At 40.1% G+C, this 22,063-nt stretch overlaps 1 protein-coding gene across 1 annotated transcript in view; it reads right to left on the bottom strand.

The window, feature by feature from the left end:
* The window catches only part of FCGBP (Fc gamma binding protein), a 54,994-nt gene extending 54,456 nt beyond the window's left edge, over positions 1-538 (bottom strand). The window contains exon 1 of the mRNA XM_087970886.1: positions 499-538. The gene's annotated coding sequence lies outside the window, so the exon portion shown is untranslated. The remainder of the gene's footprint in view (positions 1-498) is intronic.
* Between the last annotated feature and the right edge of the window lie 21,525 nt (positions 539-22,063).

Below are 22,063 nucleotides of genomic sequence, written 5' to 3'. Positions count from 1 at the left end.
ACTAGAACTGAGCTCCAAAAGTGAGTTAAACCCCATCTATGACATATGTCAGTTTTCCAAGCCCCCAAATTTTGATTACAGGACCATAGGGATGCTATTAATGGTAGTGAGCCTAAGTCACTTTTTTTCAGTGCCGTTTTAACTTCAAACATTTCCTAAATGAATGATCGCAAGTTCGGGACTAGCTGTAAGAGCCGTGGTGGTGGAGTAGTTAGAATGCAGTACTGCAGGCTACTCCTGCTGCCTGCCGGCTGCCTGCAATTTGGCAGATCAAATCTCACCAGGCTCAAGGTTGACTCAGCCTTCCATCCTTCCGAGGTGGGTAAAATGAGGAGCCAGATTGTTGGGGGCAATAGGCTGACTCTGTAAATCACTTAGAGAGAGCTGTAAAGCACTGTGAAGCAGCATATAAGTCCAAGCGCTATTGCTATTTAGGCAATACCTACAATGACTCCACTTTCCCATATTTATTTCACAAAGTTAGAGTACCCCACTTACCTGCTGATGAGAGGTTGTATCCCAGCACCACCTTTGCAGGCTGAATATATTGTTGGGAATCTAAAACTTAACCAAATATAGGAGTGACCAGTTGAGTCATTATTGTTTCTGGGTGGAGGGAGACTGACCGTGGGACAATAAAAACTCACTTCTCCTTATCATGAAAGGATCTGGTTTATTTAAAATGGTATTCAATTCACCTATAACCCAAAAGTTGAGGTTGGGATCCTAAGTAAGTTTTCTATAGTTTTTTCCTAGTAGAATCAAAGGAATGTGAGCATTCTTCTCTGTTTTTGATCTCCAGCCTAAATCAACTTATTTGGGGTAATTTCCCATGTTCTTCCATAATGTTGTTCTCTGATATGTTTACAGAAAGTTAATCTTTTCGGAAAATTTCCCAGTGGAGGTCTTTGACAGTATAATTGGGTAGATGTTTTTAACTGATGTAACTCTGAGATCAATGAAGTACATTCCCACATAAGAAGTTATAGGACTGGAGTTTACATAAACACCCAAGATGGACAGAGAATATTATTTCTTACCTGGTTTGTAAATTTCCATTCAAAACTCTCTTCGTTTTGCCTTCATGTTTAAATTTTAACATTTCAAAAATCCACAACATATAAATTATTCAGTTAGCATTCTGGAATATATTTCTTTTTTCAAAAAATATTTCTATATGTACTTCCTTCACATTATAGTCAGATTCCATATGCAACGTTTATTTGCAGTTTTCGTAATTTAAGCTGCAGCTTGCACTAGAAAATTCAGAGAAGTGTGACTTCGCAGTTTGCATTACAACCTGCAATTCATTTGAAGCTGTTTCAAGCACTTGGAAAAAGAAAGTTTTGCTGAAGAAAGTGGACTTTTACTTTTGGAAATACATTGCTAAGGTCTGGTGGCCTAAAGGTGGAGCTCTCGCCTCATAATCAGGAGACTGTGAGTTCAATCCTAGATAGTGGCAGATATTTCTCTCTGGGTGCAATGAGAAAATACTTGTGACTGTGCTGTAACCTCTACATAGGTGTCAAGAAGGGCATCCAGCCAGTAAATGCTCAACTCCATTTAGTCACCCCAATTGCACCCTAATGCAATGGATTATGGCAGGAATGTCAAACTCAATTTCATTGAGGGCCACATCAGGGCTGTGGTTGACCTTGGGGGGCCGGGCAGGCATGGCCAACTGGTTGGGTGGGGCCAACTGAATGGGCGTGGCCAGCTTGACACCATCCCCCAAACTGCTGGCATGTTTCTTCTTTGCATTGGGTAGACTGGGCCAAAACAATGCAGGTTGACCAGGCTGAAGTGATGCGTGCTGGGCCCTTACATTTTTCAGGATGGCCCCACGGGCCAGATCTGACCACACCGTGAGGTGGATTCAGCCCGTTAGCTTTGTACTTGATATCCCTGGATTACGGGAATGTTAAAAGGAAAAAAAAAGGTTGCTAAGGTTTGGTTGAGTCTTATCTCCCAAACACTGGAGAAGTTGAGTTTTACATATTCCTTAATGGAAAAACTATTTCAGGAAAAATCGGGTAGTTTGGGTTTCTTAGAGTCTAACGCATAGTTTTCAACTGAGCATTTATCTCATAACATAATTTAGGGTGGGAGTATTTCCAGAGAAGTTTCAGAACCTTTATCATTTTCCTCTACTTTAACCCTTAGGTTATTTTTCTGCTCCAAGTATTTTCAGCATCTTTTTTTCTTTTTATTTAGCCTCCCTCAGAACTTTACGTTTAAATATTTGCCAATCCATCCTATCAATATTTGTTGTTTGCTTTCACAGGGGATTAAATAGGAAGGGATTTTCACCGTCATGGTTCTGAAACTGTACAGCAAAGGAATTAAATCTCGTGACGCTCGTCTGAACTCAACCATGACACATCACAAATACTGTTTTGATAACTTCCTGAATTGGGTGCCTTTTGTTATATGCCACTTTATAAACCTGAGCTGCAAAATTGCTAATGAAAGTATTGATGATAAAGAAAATAATAAGAACTCTTTCTCAGCTGACAATGAGGGTGAGATGGTGGGTTCTATTTCAGAGCAGCTGGCCTCTTCTTCTTACATTACATTTTGTTTCAAAGATAAGGCAATCAGGTATATCCCAGGGTAATGCAGAGTCTAGAAAACCCACAGCAGGATTAGTTCAGAGGAAGTATTCAGCAGCCTTTATCATTCATTCATTCATTCATTCATTCATTCATTCATTCATTCATTCATTCCTCTCTGTTTTTAAAGAGCTCAAGATGACTTACAAGAAGCCATCTTTATTTTATCCCTTCAACATCAAGCTGGTGAAAAAGATGAAGCTGTAAGGAAGTAACTGGCCCCATATCACCAATGTATGTTTCATGATCAATGGGTTTTTGAACTCTAAGGGTTTCACTTTAGCACAATTCAATAGTCTAACCCTGATACCACATAGAGGAACACTTGCCTCTATAAAACTGAAGACGTTGAAGAGCTGTGGTGGTGCATTGGTTAGAATGAGTATTGCAGGCTAACTCTGCCCACAGCCACAAGTTCAATCTTGACCGGCTCAAAGTTGACTCAGGCCTTTCATCCTTCCAAGATTGGTTAAATAAGGATTCACATTGTTGGGGGCAATATGCTGATTTTGTAAATTGCTCAGAGAGGCAGTATGAAGCGGTATATAAGTATAAGTGCTATCGCTATTGCTACCATGAAGTCTAACAGACAATGGAAACCACAGAGGCTGCATTCACACATAACATTGTCCCCAGATGTTACCACATATTTTGTACCAGATATTTTTAGCTTTCTGAATGGGCATGTATGAAACTCACATGTCGTTTGTTGACTATCAACCAATTAGCCCCTTCCTTCCTTCCTTTCCATCCATCCATCCATCCATCCATCCATCCATCCATTATTTACATACTGCTCTAATCTGTATAGACTCTTGATAGTACCATGGGTCACATAAAAACATAACCAGTCCCTTAGTCTATTCTCTTATCCACCTATCTCCCCTACATGATGACTCTGGGTCACATACAAGATGATTCCCCTACAAGGTGACTCTGGACCTTTCATAGTAGTTAATTCCAATGTTGAATTGCACATCATGTCAACAAAAAAATCCTTTTCTCTGTCCAGATACTTTGAGGATTCAGTTTTAATATATAGGCTGACCTCTGGTTCCTACTATTTGGGGGAAGGGGAAATAACTTCTCCTTGTCCATTTTATCCACACCATGTATCATTTTGTAGCCCTCAATCATGTTCCCTCTCCTTCACCTCCTTTCTAAACTAAGAAACTTCACCTTCTTTGTAAATACCTCTTTTCTAACTACATATTGCCTTCAATTTAAATTGTGTACAAAAAAATCAGATAAATATTTATAAGAATGAATGATACCAAGTCTGAAGAAGTATATAAGTAGCCTCGCCTCTAACATAGGCATTTTTCAAATTCAAATGCCATCAGATGAGGGGAAAGAGGGCAGTTAAAATCAGACTTAATACACGTTGAAAATTAATCCTTCCATCTCAGTTTGCATCAGGAGAAATCCAGCATTGATCTATTGATTTGGAAAAAACCAACATGGGTTCTTTGTTGTGTCATGAAATATTTATTACAATAATCATTGTTGCTCCTTGCTTCAGTGCTGAACAATGCCTGAGGAGAATCTAAATAATATTATCAAATAGTAAATTCTATGAAGATAATTTCTTAATGAAGCAATGCCGCAAATATTTCCAGTCCTATTATTGTCTTGCTAGATGGGCTTTGTCCAGTTAAGTTAGATGGCACTTTTTCTTTCTCTATGCCTCATTAAACCATGACAAATTACACTTAGCCATGATTTATGGCTATTTCCTTGATTACCAGTAGAAAGCCATCATAGATTCTGGAAACCGAGCGCAGAGTCAGACATGTTAACAGAACCAGTGTAACCTTTCAGTTGTCCTAGAGTGCCCAACCTGGGCCACTTGAAGATGTGTGGACTCCAACCCCCAGAATTCCCAAAACTCCTATGCTGGCTGGGGAATTCTGGGAGGTTAGGAAACATTGCTCTTACAGGGTGTTTTCACACTAAGACTCTGAAGCAATCCTTCTTCCATTGTTGCCTAGAAGAGGAATTTCAAACAGAAGTGAACTTCAGTTTGGATCAAATCCAGACAGAATTTATCTAACCTTTATCAGATGGCCAAATCAAAGCACAAGGAAACAAAAAAAAATGTTCCTAAAGTATCTGAAATTACAACAGTGTGTAAAGAAACTTTCCACCCTAATATGTACTTCTGGGTACAGTTTTTTTTTTTTTTGAAGATGAAAACTGCTTTGCAAATCTAAAAAAAAAAAAAGAAGATCATTCAGTGTATAATTGTTTTCCAGTTCATATAGTCCTATTCTTTCCCCCATGAAGCCAATGCAATAAAAACCACTGAGATATCCAAATTATTCAAATCAGAACAGAATTTTCCTTATGCTTGCTGTTTTCTGGTTTTAGCTTAACAGACCATGCCATCACACTAGAAATCCATGCTTGCATGTATATGAGCTTTAACTGCTATGATTATAGCAGGCTGATTAGTTATTTCTCTGCTGAGTTTTCTCCGTCAGCCTTATCCTTAGGCAAGTAAGGAAGAGCACATCTGTAATTTGAATTAATCCTTTCTGGTCATCCCTTCATTTCTATAAGCCATCCACCACTCTGTTTCCAAGGGTGGAAAATAACTACTCCCAAACACGCTGCAGCCATTTTAAAAATTGAAATTACAGGCCCCTGGAAAATATGCTACTAATAAAGCTACAAAAGTGGATGAAAAGCTAACAGAACTTTATCGGCTAAATCCGAAAGGGAAAACCAGGACTGCAGATAATTAACAGATGCTTGCGAGATCCACAGAGAGCCCCTCGGTAGGCTGTAATTTGTAATTTGCACTGTAGCAAATGGGGAAACGTGGTTAGATTTATGGAGAGTAGTCGTATTTGTACATCATTAATTTCATTTTAAAAATGTACTTTGAATTGATTTATTTGGCTGGCAGCCACACTTTTGGGGGATGGGACCACTGGTACGTGAGCCAGAAGCCGAGTATTGCTTTTCAACACCCCCTGTCTGATACTCAGGGTGAAGGCAGAGATGATGGGTTAAGGATGCCCCAATGAAGTGCCTTTCTACCCAGACAAAGGTCAAATCTCCTTCAAACTGAGTTTGACTCCTGGTGTCTTAATGGACAGTCCCTATATTCCAGGACTGCGATGGAAATATTTTTACTACCGGTTCTGTGGGCGTGGCTAGGTGGGCGTGGCTAGGTGGGCGTGGCCATGTGACTGGGTGGGCATGGCTTCTTCTTCTTCTTCTCCCCACGCTCCATCTTTTTTCCTCCTGGGCCTCAGGGAAGCCTCCTGGGCGAAGCAGTAAGACAGCGAGGGGGATCCCGGCACAGCTGATGGTCAGAACAGCTGATGGCCGGGAGGGGAAAAAAAAAAAGAAAATACCAGTTTGGCCAAACTGGTATCTGTTTTTTTACTACCAGTTCGGCCGAACGGTAGCATTTTTTACTACCAGTTCACCCAAACCGGGCCGAACCAGTACAATCCCACCACTGCTATATTCCCTTGAGCCTAGCATCCAAGAACTAATCAAGTTTGACCCTACTTGACTTCTGTAGAAAGTTAGCACCCACCCCTCTCCTAGAAGAATGAAATATTCTAGGAAATGTTAAAAAGGCAAAATATTATACCTCCGTGGATGAGAAAAGGAGAAACTTGCTCTTGGAAAGCAGCTCCCACCTTTGTTAATAGCCCCAGAAAGACTGGGACTTCCTATTACAAGACAAAAGGCCTTCAGCTCCAGGGTGATAGGATCAGCCCTTATTCAAGATCCAAACCAAGACAAAACCATTAAGCCACAATAGGAATTGCCCAACACCTTTTCAGAACACAACCCCCTTCATTACATCATCCTCCAGCAAGATTCAACCAAGCCTGGGACATAGACAGCCTACAAGGTTAGCTGGACCCCTGCATAGCCCCCTGGGAGACTGACAACCAATAGGATACATTTCTTGGAAAGCCCAAGAGAGGGTATAAATATCTCTCTCTCTCTCCACTCCATGTGTTCATCTACCCAGAATCACACATGCTTGGTAGTTCTGCTTCACCATTAAATCATCCTTCCAAGCAGCCTCCATGTTTCCAGTGTCTTTCTTTCCACTTGGAACTGAACCCAGGTGGACATTTCTTCCAACACTTCCAAGCCAACGGCTATGCTTGGCCCTTGGCTCAACTGGGAGGAACATTGGAGCAGAATCACTAACCACCTGTGAGATCTTTGCAAAAGAGCAAAGCAAGACCCACACAGTTGCAGTGCTGATCTCCAGACCTTCCTGCCTGTTTTGGAATGTACGCCAAGAGAAGCAGTGGACAGCACAAGAGCCTTCCCAGAAAAGATGCAGTAAACTCTATCAAAGAGGGGTCCCAAGAGAGCTCAGGGAGGAAGGAAGAGGTTCAAGGTAGCCATACCCCCCAGAATCTCTCAGGATACACCTAGTAGATTAAAATAATGTTCTTTAACCTTGGTCAATTCAAGGTGTCTAGACTTCAACTTTCAGGATTCCTCAGCCAACAATGCTGGCTATGGAATTCTGGGAGTTGAAATCCCCCCACTTTAAGTGACCAAGGTTGAGAAACACTGGATTAGAAGGTTATAGCTTTAGCTTAGATTCTGTCCAGCAGGTGTAAGCAAATAAAGGATTTGGACTCGATGGGATTTTGCTGTGTTGTCTTAGGCTTGGATTTGACACTGCCCTGACTTGCAATTTTGCACCTTTTTTCTCCCTTCCTACTTGCTCTTTTCAAGTCCAAGAACAAGAAAATGAGACAGGAAGCTCATCTGATTTGCGTTGGCTTCCTGAAATCCTCCAAAAGTTGTACTTTCCCTGGACTATATAGAAAAGGTCTACTCTGGGTTGATTTTTTCCTTCCAGCTATTAAAGCCCAAGGACAAGGCACAGTTGTGTAGGAGTTGTCCCATGTTGTTCAAGGAAACAGGGGTTTACTGATTTGGCTCTCCACCCTCTCTGATGAAAATATACTGTATGTCATGTACTCAAATGAATGTAGACTAACAAAGACACCAGTCCCAAAGAGTCAATATTTTAACTGCTTATTTATAATTAAGAGTCTTAGTTTCCATTCTTTTGCACTTTGGCCACTTGCTGAAACCATTACTGGGAAAGGTACACTGTTTGGATTAGATTAAAACAGAAATTTGTCCTGTGTTAGCAGAAAGTGTTAGACAAATAACAAGGTTGCCTGCCTACACACATAAAGGTGAAAGTGGAAAAATTAGAATATCGTGCAAAAGTTTATTTATTTCAGTAATGCAACTTAAAAGGTGAAACTAATATATGAGATAGACTTATTGCATGCAAAGCAAGATAGTTCAAGCCAGGATTTGTCATAATTGAGATGATTATGGCTTACAGCTCATGAAAACCCCAAATCCACAATCTCAGAAAATTAGAATATTACATGCAATCAATAAAACAAGGATTGTACATAGAACAATATCGGACCTCTGAAAAGTATAAGCATGCATATGTACTCAGTACTTGGTTTGGGGCCCTTTTGCAGCAATTACTGCCTCAATGCGGTGTGGCATGAAAGCTATCAGCTTGTGGCACTGCTGAGGTGTTATGGAAGACCAGGATGCTTCAATAGCAGCCTTCAGCTCTTCTGCATTGTTCGGTCTCATGTCTCTCATCTTTCTCTTGGCAATGCCAAGAGAAAATTGGGAGTGTCCTATCAAATTCTGTACCTGTCAATAGTGGTGTCCCCCAAGGCAGTGTTCTAGGACCAACTCTTTTCATACTCTACATAAATGACCTCTTTGATCATATTAAGAGCAACTGTGTTCTCTTCGCTGATGATGTAAAGCTGTTCAATACCACAGACAATACTGCTACCCTTCAAAAAGACCTTGACTATGTATCAAAATGGTCAAACAAATGGCAACTTCAAACCTCAACAAACAAATGCTCTGTCTTACATATTGGCAAAAAAAAAAAATCAGAAAATAAAATACAGGCTGAATAGTCAAGACCTTGTTGATGATCCAAGCTCTGTAAAGGACCTTGGAATACTCATCTCTAATGATCTAAGTGCTAGAGCCCACTGTAACTACATAGCCAAAAAGGCATTAAGAGTTATTAACCTAATCCTATGTAGCTTTTTCTCTGGTAATATTACACTAATAACTAGAGCATACAAAACATTTGCTAGACCAATACTCGAATACAGCTCATCAGTCTGGAACCCACATTACGTATCTGATATTAGCACAGTTGAGAAAATCCAGAAATATTTCACAAGAAGAGTTCTCCACTCCTCTATTCGTTGCAGAATACCTTATGCTACCAGACTTGAAATTCTAGACCTAGAAAACCTTGCATTATGCCGTCTTCGGTCTGATCTAAGTATGGTATATAAAATCATACATTGCAATGACTTACCTGTCAATGAATACTTCAGTTTTAACCATAACAACACAAGAGTACACAATAGATACAAACTCAAGGTTAACCGCACCAAATTTGATTGCAGGAAATACGACTTTAGCAACAGAGTGGTCAATGTCTGGAATACTCTACCTGACTCTGTGGTTTCTTCCCCAAACCCCGAAAACTTTAACCTTAGACTATCTACTATTGACCTCACCCCTTTCCTAAGAGGTCTGTAGGGGGCGTGCATAAGCGCATCAACGTGCCTACCATCCCTGTCCTATTGTTTCTTTTATTTTTCTTATATGTACCCATTTCATGTATTCATAACTATGTATACACTTATACCTATTATCTTGTAAGCAATTGACAAATCAAATCAAATCAAATCAAATCAATAAATAAATAAATAAATAAATAAATAAATAAATAAATAAATAAATAAATAAATAAATAAATAGATTCTCTATGGGGTTCAGGTCAGGCGAGTTTGCTGGCCAATCAAGCACAGTAATCCCACAGTCATTGAACCAGGTTTTGGTGCTTTTGGCAGCGTGGGCAGGTGCCAAGTCCTGCTGGAAAATGAAGTCAGCATCCCTATAAAGCTCGTCTGGAAGCATGAAGTGCTCCAAAATCTTCTGGTAGACGGCTGCGTTGACCCTGAACTTAATGAAGCACAGTGGACCAACACCAGCAGATGGCATGGCTCCCCAAATCAACACAGACTGTGGAAAATTCACACTGAACTTCAAGCATCTTGCAGTGTGTGCCTCTCCATTCTTCCTCCAGACTCTGCGTCCTTGGTTGCCAAATGAGATGCAAAAGTTGCTCTCATCAGAAAAGAGGACTTTGGACCATTGAGCAACAAACAGACCAGTTCTGTTTTTCTTTAGCCCAGGTAAGACACTTCTGACGTTTGTTGTTCAGGAGCGGCTTGACAAGAGGAATACAACATTTGAAGCCCATGTCCAGGATCCGTCTGTGTGTGGTGGCTCTTGATGCACTGACTCCAGCCTCAGTCCACTCCTTGTGAAAGTCCCCAACACTTTTGAATGGCCTTTTCCTGACAATCCTCTCCAGGCTGCGGTCATCCCTGCTGCTTATGCACCTTTTTCTTCCATGCTTTTCCCTTCCACATAACTTTCTATTAATGTGCTTTGATACAGGACTTTGGGAACATCCAACTTCTTTTGCAATTACCTTTTGAGGCTTTCCTTCCTTATGGAGGGTGTCAATGGTTTTCTGCTCAACAGCAGTCTTTCCCCTGATTGTGATTCCCACTGAACCAGACTGAGAGACCATTTAAAGGCTCAGGAACCCTTTGCAGGTGTTATGGCTTAATTAGCTGTTTACAGTGGGATACTTTGAGCCTAGAATATTGAACCTTTTCACAATATTCCAATTTTCTGAGATTGTGGATTTGGGGTTTTCATGAGCTGTGAGCCATAATCATCTCAATTATGACACATCACGGTTTGTACTGTCTTGCTCTGCATGTAACAAGTCTATGTCATATATTAGTTTCACCTTTTAAGTTGCATTACTGAAATAAATGAACTTTTGCATGATATTCTAATTTTTCGAGTTTCACCTGTATGTCTAGCTTCCCATGGGGCTTGGAATTATACATCTCCAATCACCCAGATCAGGCCCATTTCTCAACAAGCCAAAACTCATTCCATTAATTCCAGTGCTGCCTGGGGAATTCTGTGAGCTGAAGTCCAAACATCTTAAAAGTTGCCAAGATTGAGGAGGAGATTGGTTTAAGGTCTCACCTTCATTGCTCAGGAACCGCTTTGGACTTCTTTCTCTGCAGAGTTGCCAGTTCTTTTGCTGGCTCTGGTTTTTTTTTTTTTTTTTTTTTTTTTGTGCCTTTAGAAAAGAGATAAATCAAGGTCATATTTAATTGCAGCTGTTTCAGTGTAAGGTGTAGCCCATCCAAGATTAAATTCTGAGCCCTGCAGTACTAAACAATCTTAGGCCAATCATTCTCCTTTCACAATTTCCCATTACTAGGCTTATGAAGACTGAAAGAAGGAAGACCCTTAAAAGTCCTTGGAAAGAAAATAGTGGGATACTGAGATGGGGAGGGAGGGAGAAGGGAGGGGAGGGGAGTAGAAGGGAGATGTAATAACACTGAAAAGTAAAGGAAAGCAGAAACGTCGGGCATGCCAAAAGGCTCTTCCATATTTATCAGCCACAACTGCTACTCAGTCATGAAGCTGCAGTTAATTCATATTCTCCAAATGATTCCTGCAATGAGGACAATTTCACTGCAGTGTTTAAAAAAAAACAAAAAACCAAGAAATCTAATTGCTCCTTATTGCATTCTGCAGTTCTACTATCAAGAAAGTGCCTTTCTTGATAGTAGACAAACAGCGCCCTCTGCTGGGCTGATTCTGCTGCAGCGCTCTTCGCCCTCTCGTCCTCCCCCTCCCCCAGCCAAATCACTGTCCATGGGGTGAGCCATCATCAACAAAAACCACAGGAACCACTCCTTAGCTGAATTCTAGAAATGCGTGCACACTTTCAGGAGCAGGGATCAGAGGTAGTGTTCATCCGGTTCAGACTGATTCTGACATACCGGTAGTGGAAATACCGAAGCACCCTCTCCAAACCAGTAGGAAAAATTTTTGGAAACCCACCACTGGCAGGGATGGAAGAAGCATGGCCTGGTGACCACAGGCACACTTCCAGCATCCCTTCTGTAGCCCCAAACTACTCGATTCCAGAGCTTCCAAAGTAGGTGAGCGTATAAAGTTGACTTTGTGTTGCATTTAAGTGTTGGAAGGTTATGGTCAAAACCTTAAGCCTTCTACTGCATATGCTTAAGGTACCCAGTTCACATCCTAAAAGCTTCTGAACCCCTCTCCAAAAATGTACCCCTGCCTGGTTTTGGAGTAAGACCACTTCATTGTGGCTACTGCAGTCCCAGCTCCCTCCATTTTAAGGAAGTCCTGCTGAATGAAGGAACTTTCTCTGCACAGGATGATGAACACCTTCTCAGAAACATGGGGAAATTATATCTGAAACCTCGGAGAGCATCATTTCTACACCTGAGAAACATGGACAGTGGATTTAGAACACAATTTATAGCCTCTTTCTATAGCTTCCATTCAGGGATGAAAGAAATTGTGTCTTTTGGGGATTCCTGGCGATCTTCCCCTGAACCAGAGGTCACAAAGAAGGCCAAATATTTTTGTTCCATTCCTTCTAATCATAGCAGAGATGATCTGCAGGTGTCAGCTGAGGAACAAATCAAGTGTCACCTAAAGCAGGGATGGTCATTTTTTTTGATGGCTCAAGGACCATACTCCACATTTTTGGAACAAGAAAATAGGAGCCAAACCGCACACGTTGTAGGTTTGGGGATAAAGAGTCGAAGGCTTTCTTCTTCTTTTAACAATTATGTGCCTATTTAGGGAGTTTGCACTACGTTTTTCTTGCTTCTTACTGCAACATTGTGGGAAACTGGTCCTTCAGTTTTCAGAAGTCTTGATCGAGAGGGCTTCAATAAATGCAGGATTTTTATTTCAAAGGCAAGAGAACCCTTTGAATATCCAGTGGACGCTCAGTGAACAACGATACATGACTGGTAGATGGATAAAGAGGAAGGATGCAGCCACGTTAATCTTGACCTTCCAGCTTTAAGCATCCTTGACCTACATGGATATTTCTAAAGTAAGCAAGCAAGCTGCCCCCTCACTCGCCCAAAACAAACCAAGGGAGAATCAGAAGAAGAAGCAAATCCCTGCCTTTTCTTTAGGAAGCATTTTAACAATTACAGGATTGGGGGTGGGGGAGAAAAGAGGTGACTGTCAACCAATTCCCAAGATATTTTTTTCCTTTCATTTTTACTTTATTCTCTCTTTTATTTGTTTGGAGTTTTCTCTTAAATAATAATACAAAATATGCAAATGGTACATGAGTTGTGCTTAAGCAATAGAAAAGACATCCTGAGTTAACCAAGATGTGAGCAACTCTGTTCCATCGGCTACCTGCTCAATTTTATTTTCCATCTCAGACTTTTCCAGCAGAAATAAACTATTCAGTTATTGTAGATGTTGCTGCTGACATTTTAAATACCCTGCTCATTTATGTCTGAAAGGAAATAAAACTAGTGTGGTGTATTTTATTTTTTCTTTATGTACATTGAGAACATATGCACCAGAGACAAATTCCTTGTGTGTCCAATCATACCTGGCCAATAAAAAATTCTATTCTATTTTTTAAACTATGTTTTTATTGAGTTTCTAATTTTCAACATAAAACATCATAGTTTCAACAACATTCTTGACATCTATTTAAGTTCTTATCTTAAATATCTTAACACATTGTATTTATATTTATCTAATATCAATAACTTTTACTATAATCATTATTTCTATATTCTTATATAATTTACAAATTTACATTTTATATTCTTAAGGCTTCTTACAGTTAAGTTTCTTGTCTTATTTTTTTGTTCTGTTTGCTAACCAATCATACCATTTATTCCAGATTAGGAAATATTCAGAGTCATCTCTTTCTTTCAATTTCAACGTTAACTTATTCATTTCGGCACTTTCTGTTACTTTTTGTAATATCAGTTCTTCTTTAGGAATATTCTATTCTATTCTATTCTATTCTATTCTATTCTATTCTATTCTATTCTATTCTATTCTATTCTATTCTATTCTATTCTACTTTACTCTACTCTACTCTACTCTACTCTACTCTACTCTACTCTACTTCTATTCTATTCTATTCTATTCTATTCCATCCTATTCCATTCTATTTCATTCTCTTCCATTCCATTCCAATTCCTATTCCTATTCCTATTCCTATTCTATTCTATTCTATTCTATTCTATTCTATTCTATTCTATTCTATTCTATTCTATTCTATTCTATTCTATTCTATTCTATTCTACTCTACTCTACTCTACTCTACTCTACTCTACTCTACTCTACTCTACTCTATATTCTAATTCTTTTGGATGTCTTCAGCAAAAATCTAATCTTTTTCCCCCAAAGAAAAAAATAAAGCTTTCTGTCTCTACCTTTGGGATAACAATACAGCTGCACTGTTCTTCCTATGGGAACAAGCAAAAGAGTCATTGAAAAAAGGCACCTGGTGGCCAATTGCCTGTTCCTTCTTTAACTGGTGGGACTCTCTCATCTTTGAACAGACAACTCAAATGAGCAGAAGGTCCAGCTCACCCATTGTTCTACATTCATGCCTTGCAAAGATTGTCTAAAAACACATTGATCCTGACCAGGTCAAGGTGGCCCCCTCCACACTGCAATTAAAGCATGGCTCCCATTGTGATCAGGTGCCTGGCTGGGTAGCACACACCCTACCTCTGACTCCAGTTGAGGTTCCTCATGCTCCTCTGCCCACAGTAATTGCACCCTGAAAGAACCGCCATCCTGATCGCTTTTGTTCCTGATGCAATAGGTAACTCATAAGTACTTGCCACCTTTTGAAAAGAACACACACACACACACACACACACAATCTTGTCCCAGTGAAGTCTGAAGTCTTACCAATTATCTGCTTTACTGTGATTGGAACGCATCCCTGAAACTCCTTCTAGAGTTTGCTCAGTGTAGTAAGCAGGAAATAGGCAACTTCTAACTTGCTCACTTAGGAGATGCATTTTTATAATCATCGTTATTAAGCAATAGCAATAGTACCTAGACTTATATACTGCTTTATAGTGCTTTACAGCCCTCTCTAAGTGGTTTACAGAGTCGGCCTATTGCCCCCAACAATCTGGCTCCTCATTTTACCCACCTCGGAAGGATGGAAGGATGGATCAAGCTTGAACCTGGTGAGATTCTGCCAAATAGCAGGCAGTCAGCAGTTAGCAGAAGTAGCCTGCAGTACCATATTCTAACCACCACAGTGGCTCATATTATTATCTGAATGACTATCATAGGATTCCAACAAGTTGAGTCCTAACCTAAAGGTCATGGAAGTATTACTGTAAAATATATGCTGTGCTTTTAAATAATCACATTCCAATAAGTTTTACATTTCTAAATATTTGATTATTTTTTTCCAGGGTATTGCACCAAAGACTGCAATCGGCATGTGGGTTTTTCCCCTCTATAATCTCTATTTGGACATTGCGATAGTTGGCTATTTTCTCTAGTTATTATCAACTTGACTCCCTTTAGATATTGCCATGTCAATGAACCCCACCTTCTTATTTTTGATAACAGTAATTCTTATGTAAACATTATTCTTATTGGTTTTTATTCATCAAGGAATAACATACCGCAAAGAACAAACAAAAAAGAATCACGTCTTTGGTGTTGTTTGTTTAATACACCTCTCCTCTCTTCTGGCACCTTGCAGAGTTCTGCAAATCGCAACACATCTGGAGAAGGTTCTTCTAAAGAATTCACACATTCTTTCATAAGCAAAAAAAAAAGAGGAGTTGATTCAAAGAAAGAAAAAGAAATATGGAAGAAACCAACGTGGACCCTTCCCCTAGGACTCCTAGGATGGAAGCTTTATCAGAATAGTCAAAAAATCCCTGCTTGATCAAAGTCCAAATCATCAAGCATTTTGTGTCCCACATAGCAGATTAAAAAAGGAGGTTCACAAATACAGAAGGACATTGATTGATGGACTGGATTGAATGATCAATTACCTGTCAACAACTGGATGTTAATTCTTAATAACCATAGGCAACTTTAGGATGATCTATCTATCCCAACCTGGCCTTCAGGTCTTCCATCACTGCTCTAATCAAGTCCATCCATGTTGCTACTAATCATCAACTTTCTTTCTTTCTGTCCATTTCCCCAGTTTTGTGGACTTCTCAAGGAAGCTCGACCTTGCATGATGAGTCCAAAAACAGGATCATTTGAGCCTAGTCATTTATGCCTCTCAAGTGAACATTCTGATTGATTCTCCCTATTATCTCTTCCAACACAGCATTCAGAAGCTTCAATAATACTTTTCCTAACCTGCTTCTTTAGGATCCAAGCGGAAGGTCCTGCCATCCTCAGGTGCTTCCAAGCTACTCTGATTTAAGGGTGGTTCTATTTTCTTCAGAGGGCAGGAAAATCAGAGATGACCGGAAAAGGGAAGGAAGTCATTGCAGAGAGAGAGAGAGAGAGAGAGAGAGGGAGGGAGGGAGGGAGGGAGGGAGGGGAGAGAGAGAGAGAGAGAGAGAGAGAGAGAGAGAGAGAGAGAGAGAGAGAGAGAGAGAGAGAGAGATTTTAATCAGGAAAATCTGAGCTTTGAGCAGACCACTCTAGAAATTAGCAGATGGTCTTTCGTTGGAGGAATTTAAGTTATTGGATGGTCATCTGCCAGAGTTGCTGAAAGATCATCTGCACAGTTGCAGGATTTCTGCACAGCGGCTGAAGGTAGATTAATGGGTTGGGGTATTTTACTTGTGAAGCTGACCGGAGTGACCTAGAAACTAATTAAATAATAAATAAGTAGATCAATAAAGGTCCCTGAGACGTGTGGGGTTTTTTTTAAAAAAATTATGATTTGATATAATTGAAAAGAAAACATCTTGCATGCAGAGGGTAATTTTTTTTTCTTTGTTCCTGTGCCCAAGATGGATGATGTGGAAGGGCTGATCTGCCAACAGAGGCATGGATTAACCTTAGAGTTGGGTCTCTCTGTCTCCAGGCTGGGAGACACTCTAGCCATAAATCTACGGGCAGCGATTCCACCCTGACTGTGTCTATGCTTTTGATTTACTCAGCAATTAAAGGGAAGAAAAGGCATAATTGGGTGGTGACATGATCCTGCCTTTGACCCACAGCAGAATGACACAATGGGGCTAATGAATCTGATCAGAGAAAGACAAATAAATCAAGTCAGCCTCCAACTGGTGGGGAGAACAAAATTATTACCTCTAGCCCGGAGACAGCCAAGCTCTTCATCCCTGGGGGATATTAGTTCACAATAAAAATCAAGTGAGGAAGGCATGTTTGCAGTGGCCAAAGCTGAAGCTGTAAGTGGGTCACGCTGGTATTTACTTTCCTTCTTATTCCAAATTCCTGTGGAGGGAACACCTCACCATTAACAAAAAAATAAATAAATCTGAATGATTAACTTGTAAAGATTTGATGAAATTAAGCTAAGGATCAAGAATGCGGGACCCCTACTCCTCTCTTAGTGCTTTTCTTAAAACAACAACAACAACTGAGTAACTTTGCATGATTTCAGGGAAAGATCTTCTCCATCCATAACCTGATAACTTTCAGATATAGTGGACAGAAGGTCCCACCATTTTCCAGCTGGTGGCTAATAGCTTCTTGTCTCTGAGAGCAGGAGGCATGCCAGGATAGGGAAAAATGTCTGAATATGTTGAGCAATTTCTCTTGAGGAATCTACTTAATGCAACACTGGCTGGGAAAGGGAGAAGGAGAAGGGGAACGGGTGAAGGGAGGATGGTGAAAGTTGAAGGGGAAGAAAGTGACGGAGGTGGTAGTTCAGTAATATCTGGAGGGCTGCAAGTTTTGCACCCCTGTCTCAACGGTCCTCACTTTCAGCCTTCCATAAACATTTCTCAAAACAGAGAAGTCCAAATTTGCAGTTTCAAAAACACGAAAAGTCATGTGTTACGCATTCTCCCTCCTCTTCTTGAAGTTTTTCATACAGAAAAACTATATATGTGGCTTATATGGTGCCTTTCGTTCAGGAGCTCAAGGTGGCACATGTAGCTTTCCCTCCTCCTGTGTTCTCCCACAACACTCCTAACTGGCAAGCGGAGCCAAGAGACAATCCCTAGCCTAAAATTTCCCAGTTAAGCTAATGGGGCTGAAGGTAGAGTTCCTAACACAACACCCTAACCACTGGCTCACACAGACTCCAGAAAATCCAAGGGTTTTTATAGAGATGAAGCCCCACATGGATTGACTTTTAGGGCTGCCCCCATGAGGCAATCGATCTCTATTACTAGATTGATGTCACCATCAGCGCCCTCTTTCTTTGCTCTGAAGCAACCAATCAGAAATAAATTCCGGTTCCCATGTATCCCATTTAAATTATTATAATCAGCCTGCAGTCTTTCTGAAGTCTAGGAGTGTCCCTTATCTCATTGGCTGGGCTCTGGTCCTGAAACCTAGAAAACTGAGATGTTGAGTCCCAAGTTCTCATCTAGGAGCCAGGAATGAGGTAGATCAAGATCAAGACTCCGAAGATCAAGTCAACCAAGGTAGGAGGGAATACATATTATATGCAGGAGAATGAGGCCAACTTCGCCCAGGAAAGTAGGTTCCCCCAGCCAACTTCTCTGTCCATGGAAGGTCATGGTCCAAAAGTTGCATTCTTCTGCTCCAGGCTTTACAATGTATTTAATTGAGAGAACTTCTTGGAGTTGTAAGCTGATAAAAAATACTGATGAGTGTCCTGTAAAAGTGATTGAAGTGGAACCAGCATCAGGGCTAGAATCACTGGGCATATGCCCAGGTCATATTTCTCTAAGCATGCCAGGTTCTAATCTTCAAAACCTCTTAATCTTAATTTCAGATCCTTGTTTCTCCTATTTGTTCATTCTCAGTCTGCAGTTTGTTGTGGACTAAGCCTGGAAGAAAAGGGCAGTCGAGAAAGTTAGAAGGACATGGACAAGGAAAAAATATGTAATTTTGTCAAAAGGTTATGAGAGTTACTATTCGATTCAACCAGGAGAATCAAGGCTGGCTATACTAAATGCAGAGCTAATGGAACCAACCATAATTGACAAGCAAGCCATCATTGTCCTTGTCATAATCTATTATGGTTCCAATGTTCCTTTTTCATTAGGATGTTATTTTTTTTAATGAAAGGTGACCTAACAATGAGTTGGAATTTACCAATTATTCAAGTAAAATCATTTTACTCTTCCTTCACTATTTCAAAGAACCGTTCCTATTGGGAAGTCATTGGTAGATATTTTAATGAACTGCATCAGTTCTTCACTAATCAGTTGTAAAAAAAAAAAAAAAAGCAAAGAGGCACTCAAATAGCATCAATTGAGAAGGGGCACTGAAGAATTCATAACTGATTGTAAAATCCATGGCCTTTTGTTCTCTCTTCTATGTTGGTCAAAACTCTGCAGGATCCTACTTAAGTCATCACCTATTTCTCTCACATAGGTGCTATGCTGGGAGCATTTTAAAACATTTTTAATGTAAAAAACTGGTGTTTTTTTTTAACACAGTAAAGGATTTATGCAAATTCACGTACCTTTAAGAGAATCCTAGTAGCCTTTCAAATATTCATTGAGGGGCTGTACAATAGATCTTTTTGTAAAGATATTAGATAAAATGTACTCTCGTTGTACAAGTTCAAAGGTTCCTTCCTTCCTACCACAAAATTGGAGAGATCAGAAGCTGCACTTAGTCAAGGAAAGTAGGGGACGGCTGGGTGATTGTTTTCTTTACACCCACTTTTTTTAAAAAAAAATTGCATGAATTTAGCTAACAATCTTTGGGCAGGATTAATGCCACTGTAATGAAAAGAGCGAAATCACTCCTATTTATTGTATGGAAATGAATATCAATTGGGCTGATGGTTTTTTTCCCCCCGACTTACCAACTGTAAATTATCAACCTACTATTTATGCAGAAAAATGCACAACAAATATTTACATGCGTTGCTGTGCCCACATTTCAAATATAAGAGTTTTTGTATTCTATTTTCATAGTGTGCCATTTGAGACAAGGAACTGTGTTTTTTTTCCCCCCGCAGGAAAAAAAAAAAAGCTTATATCTTTGGGTCTGCAATTTTTGAAAACTTGCAGCCTTTTGCTTAACAATGACTAGGATGGGGTCCTTGCAAGGTCATGCAACAATACCATCAGTTAATCCAGGCGCCTTAATAAGGAGACTATTGGTTTTGCTGAAATAAATTAACTTAGCAAAAAAAAAAAAAAAAAAAATGGGCACGTGCAGATCTAGCAAATGCATCCAGTTTTGGTCCCCACAAAATTGAGACTCTAGAAAGAGAGCAGAGAAGAACAACAAAGATTATTAGGGGAGAGAAGAGAGAAGAAAAGAACTTTATTGTCATTGTACAAGTACAACGAAACTGTGGATGCCTCCCAGCAACTGTTCGCAATACAATAAAACCAAAGCACTTAAAAATGGAGATAAGAAAAATAGAGTACCCACGTCTCCATTTGCAATTAGAGAGTACAATATCTACGAATATACACAAAATATACTTGACTTGAGGCTAAAGCATATGAAGAGCAGTTGAAGGAATTGGGTATATCTAGTTTAATGGAAAGAAGGGCTGGGGTGACAGGATAGCACTGTTCCAATATTTGAGGGGCTGCCAGAAAGAAGAGGGAGTCAAGCTGTTCTTCAGAGCACCTGAAGGCAGGACAAGAAGCAATGGGGGGAAACTAATCAAGGACAGAAGCAACCTAGAACTAGGGAGAAGTTTCCTTGACAGTGAGAACAATTAATCAGTAAAACGACTTGCCTCAGAAGTTGTGGGTGCTTCATCACTGTAAGTTTTTAAGAAGAGATTGGACAGCCACTTGTCTGGAATGGTATATGGTTTCCTGCTTGAGCAGGGGGTTGGACTAGATGACCTCCAAGATCCCTTTCCAACTCTGTCACTCTGTTCAATGTGAACCAGAAGTGTGCTTTTGCAACTCACCTCCCGAAATGTTTAAAAAACAATGTCATTCTGGTGCATTTATATTCTGCATATATTTTGGCAGGTTTGAAATTGGTATGTTGTTCTAAAATTTCCCGATAAACCAGATTTCTTATCCAGCGCTAACCTGTATTGCACCCAAAGATGGATTCTGTTTATATCTTTCAGGTTCTTATTTCCAACGGATATGACTTTAGTCTATAATCTTAAGCACGGAGGGATTTCATTTATCAAATGAAACAGCTAGTGGAAAGCAATCTTAAGTACATTTATTCAAAAGAAATCCCACTACGTTGTGTGAAAGCTGGATTTTTTTTTTTTTTAGCCCTGTCGTTTGCTAGAAACTGGTCATTTCTTCCTCGTTTAAAACAATCAGAGGGAAAGACAACCATGCTTTTTTTCCCATCAGAGATTTCTAATGCACTTTATTCTTGTTTTACTTTCCAGATTGCAAGATGTCCCGAATGTGGCTTCTAGAAACATTGGTTGTCATGTTCTGTAAGTACAGTCTTCCAGGATTTTAAATATTTTTGAGCAATAGCAATAGTAACAGCATTTAGACTTGTATACCGCTTCACAGTGCTTTACAACCCTCTCTAAGCGGTTTACAGAGTCAGCCTATTGCGCCCAACAATCTTGGTCCTCATTTTACTGACCTTGGAAGGATGGAAGGCTGAGTCAGCCTGGAGCTGGTGAGAATCAAACTGCCAAATTGCAGGCAGCCGGCAGTCAGCAGAAGTCTAACCACTGTGCTACCACAGCTTATAAGTAATAAGTATATAAGTGAGCTAGTTCCTCAAAACCATAGATGATTTACATCTACAGAGATTCTCAGTCTTCCAGGTCATGGTTGTCCCAAAGGGGCTTTTTCAAGAGGGAACTGGACTTTTCTTGCTTTTCTTTGAAGACGTTTCGCTTCTTATCCAAGAAGCTTCTTCAGCTCTGAAGAAGCTTCTTGAATGAGAAGCGAAACATCTTCAAAGAAAAACCAGAAAGTCCAGTTGCCCCTTGAAAAACAAAGGGCTTTTGGGGCACGGGCTTTTGGGGCACGGAGGATTTATTTCAGTTTATCCAAATTTAATGACCACTTGTTCAGCCATCGTTCAAACTTGCGACGGGGGTGTACAAGTGATACTTCCAACCTGTTTTTAGAGTTCGAGCTGTCACAACATTCCCGTGATCATGTAGTCATCCTTTGCTGGAAATCCATGTTAAGTCAGCAGGATGTCACAAAAAGGTCACCATGTAACATGCTCACTTAATGACAGCAGTGGGATTTGTGTGATGGCAGCAACCGAGAGTGTCAGAATTGTGGTTTGTAAGCAGTGTGGTTATCTAAGATCATGATTTTTGACCATGCCTCTTAACGATAGAAATTCCAGCTCCAATTGTTGTTATTATCTAAGGAATACCTGTAGGAATTCATGGAAGGCAGGCAAAATGTATGGCTCGTACATCTTGCTAACAATGGACC

The sequence above is a fragment of the Notechis scutatus genome, chromosome 8, assembly GCF_049901735.1.
Source record: "Notechis scutatus isolate UNSWTSFEM ecotype Mainland chromosome 8, rNotScu1.2, whole genome shotgun sequence".
Taxonomy (NCBI): Eukaryota; Metazoa; Chordata; class Lepidosauria; order Squamata; family Elapidae; genus Notechis; species Notechis scutatus.
The sequence above is the reverse complement of the archived record's forward strand: the minus strand, read 5'-3'. Positions and strand labels throughout refer to the sequence as shown.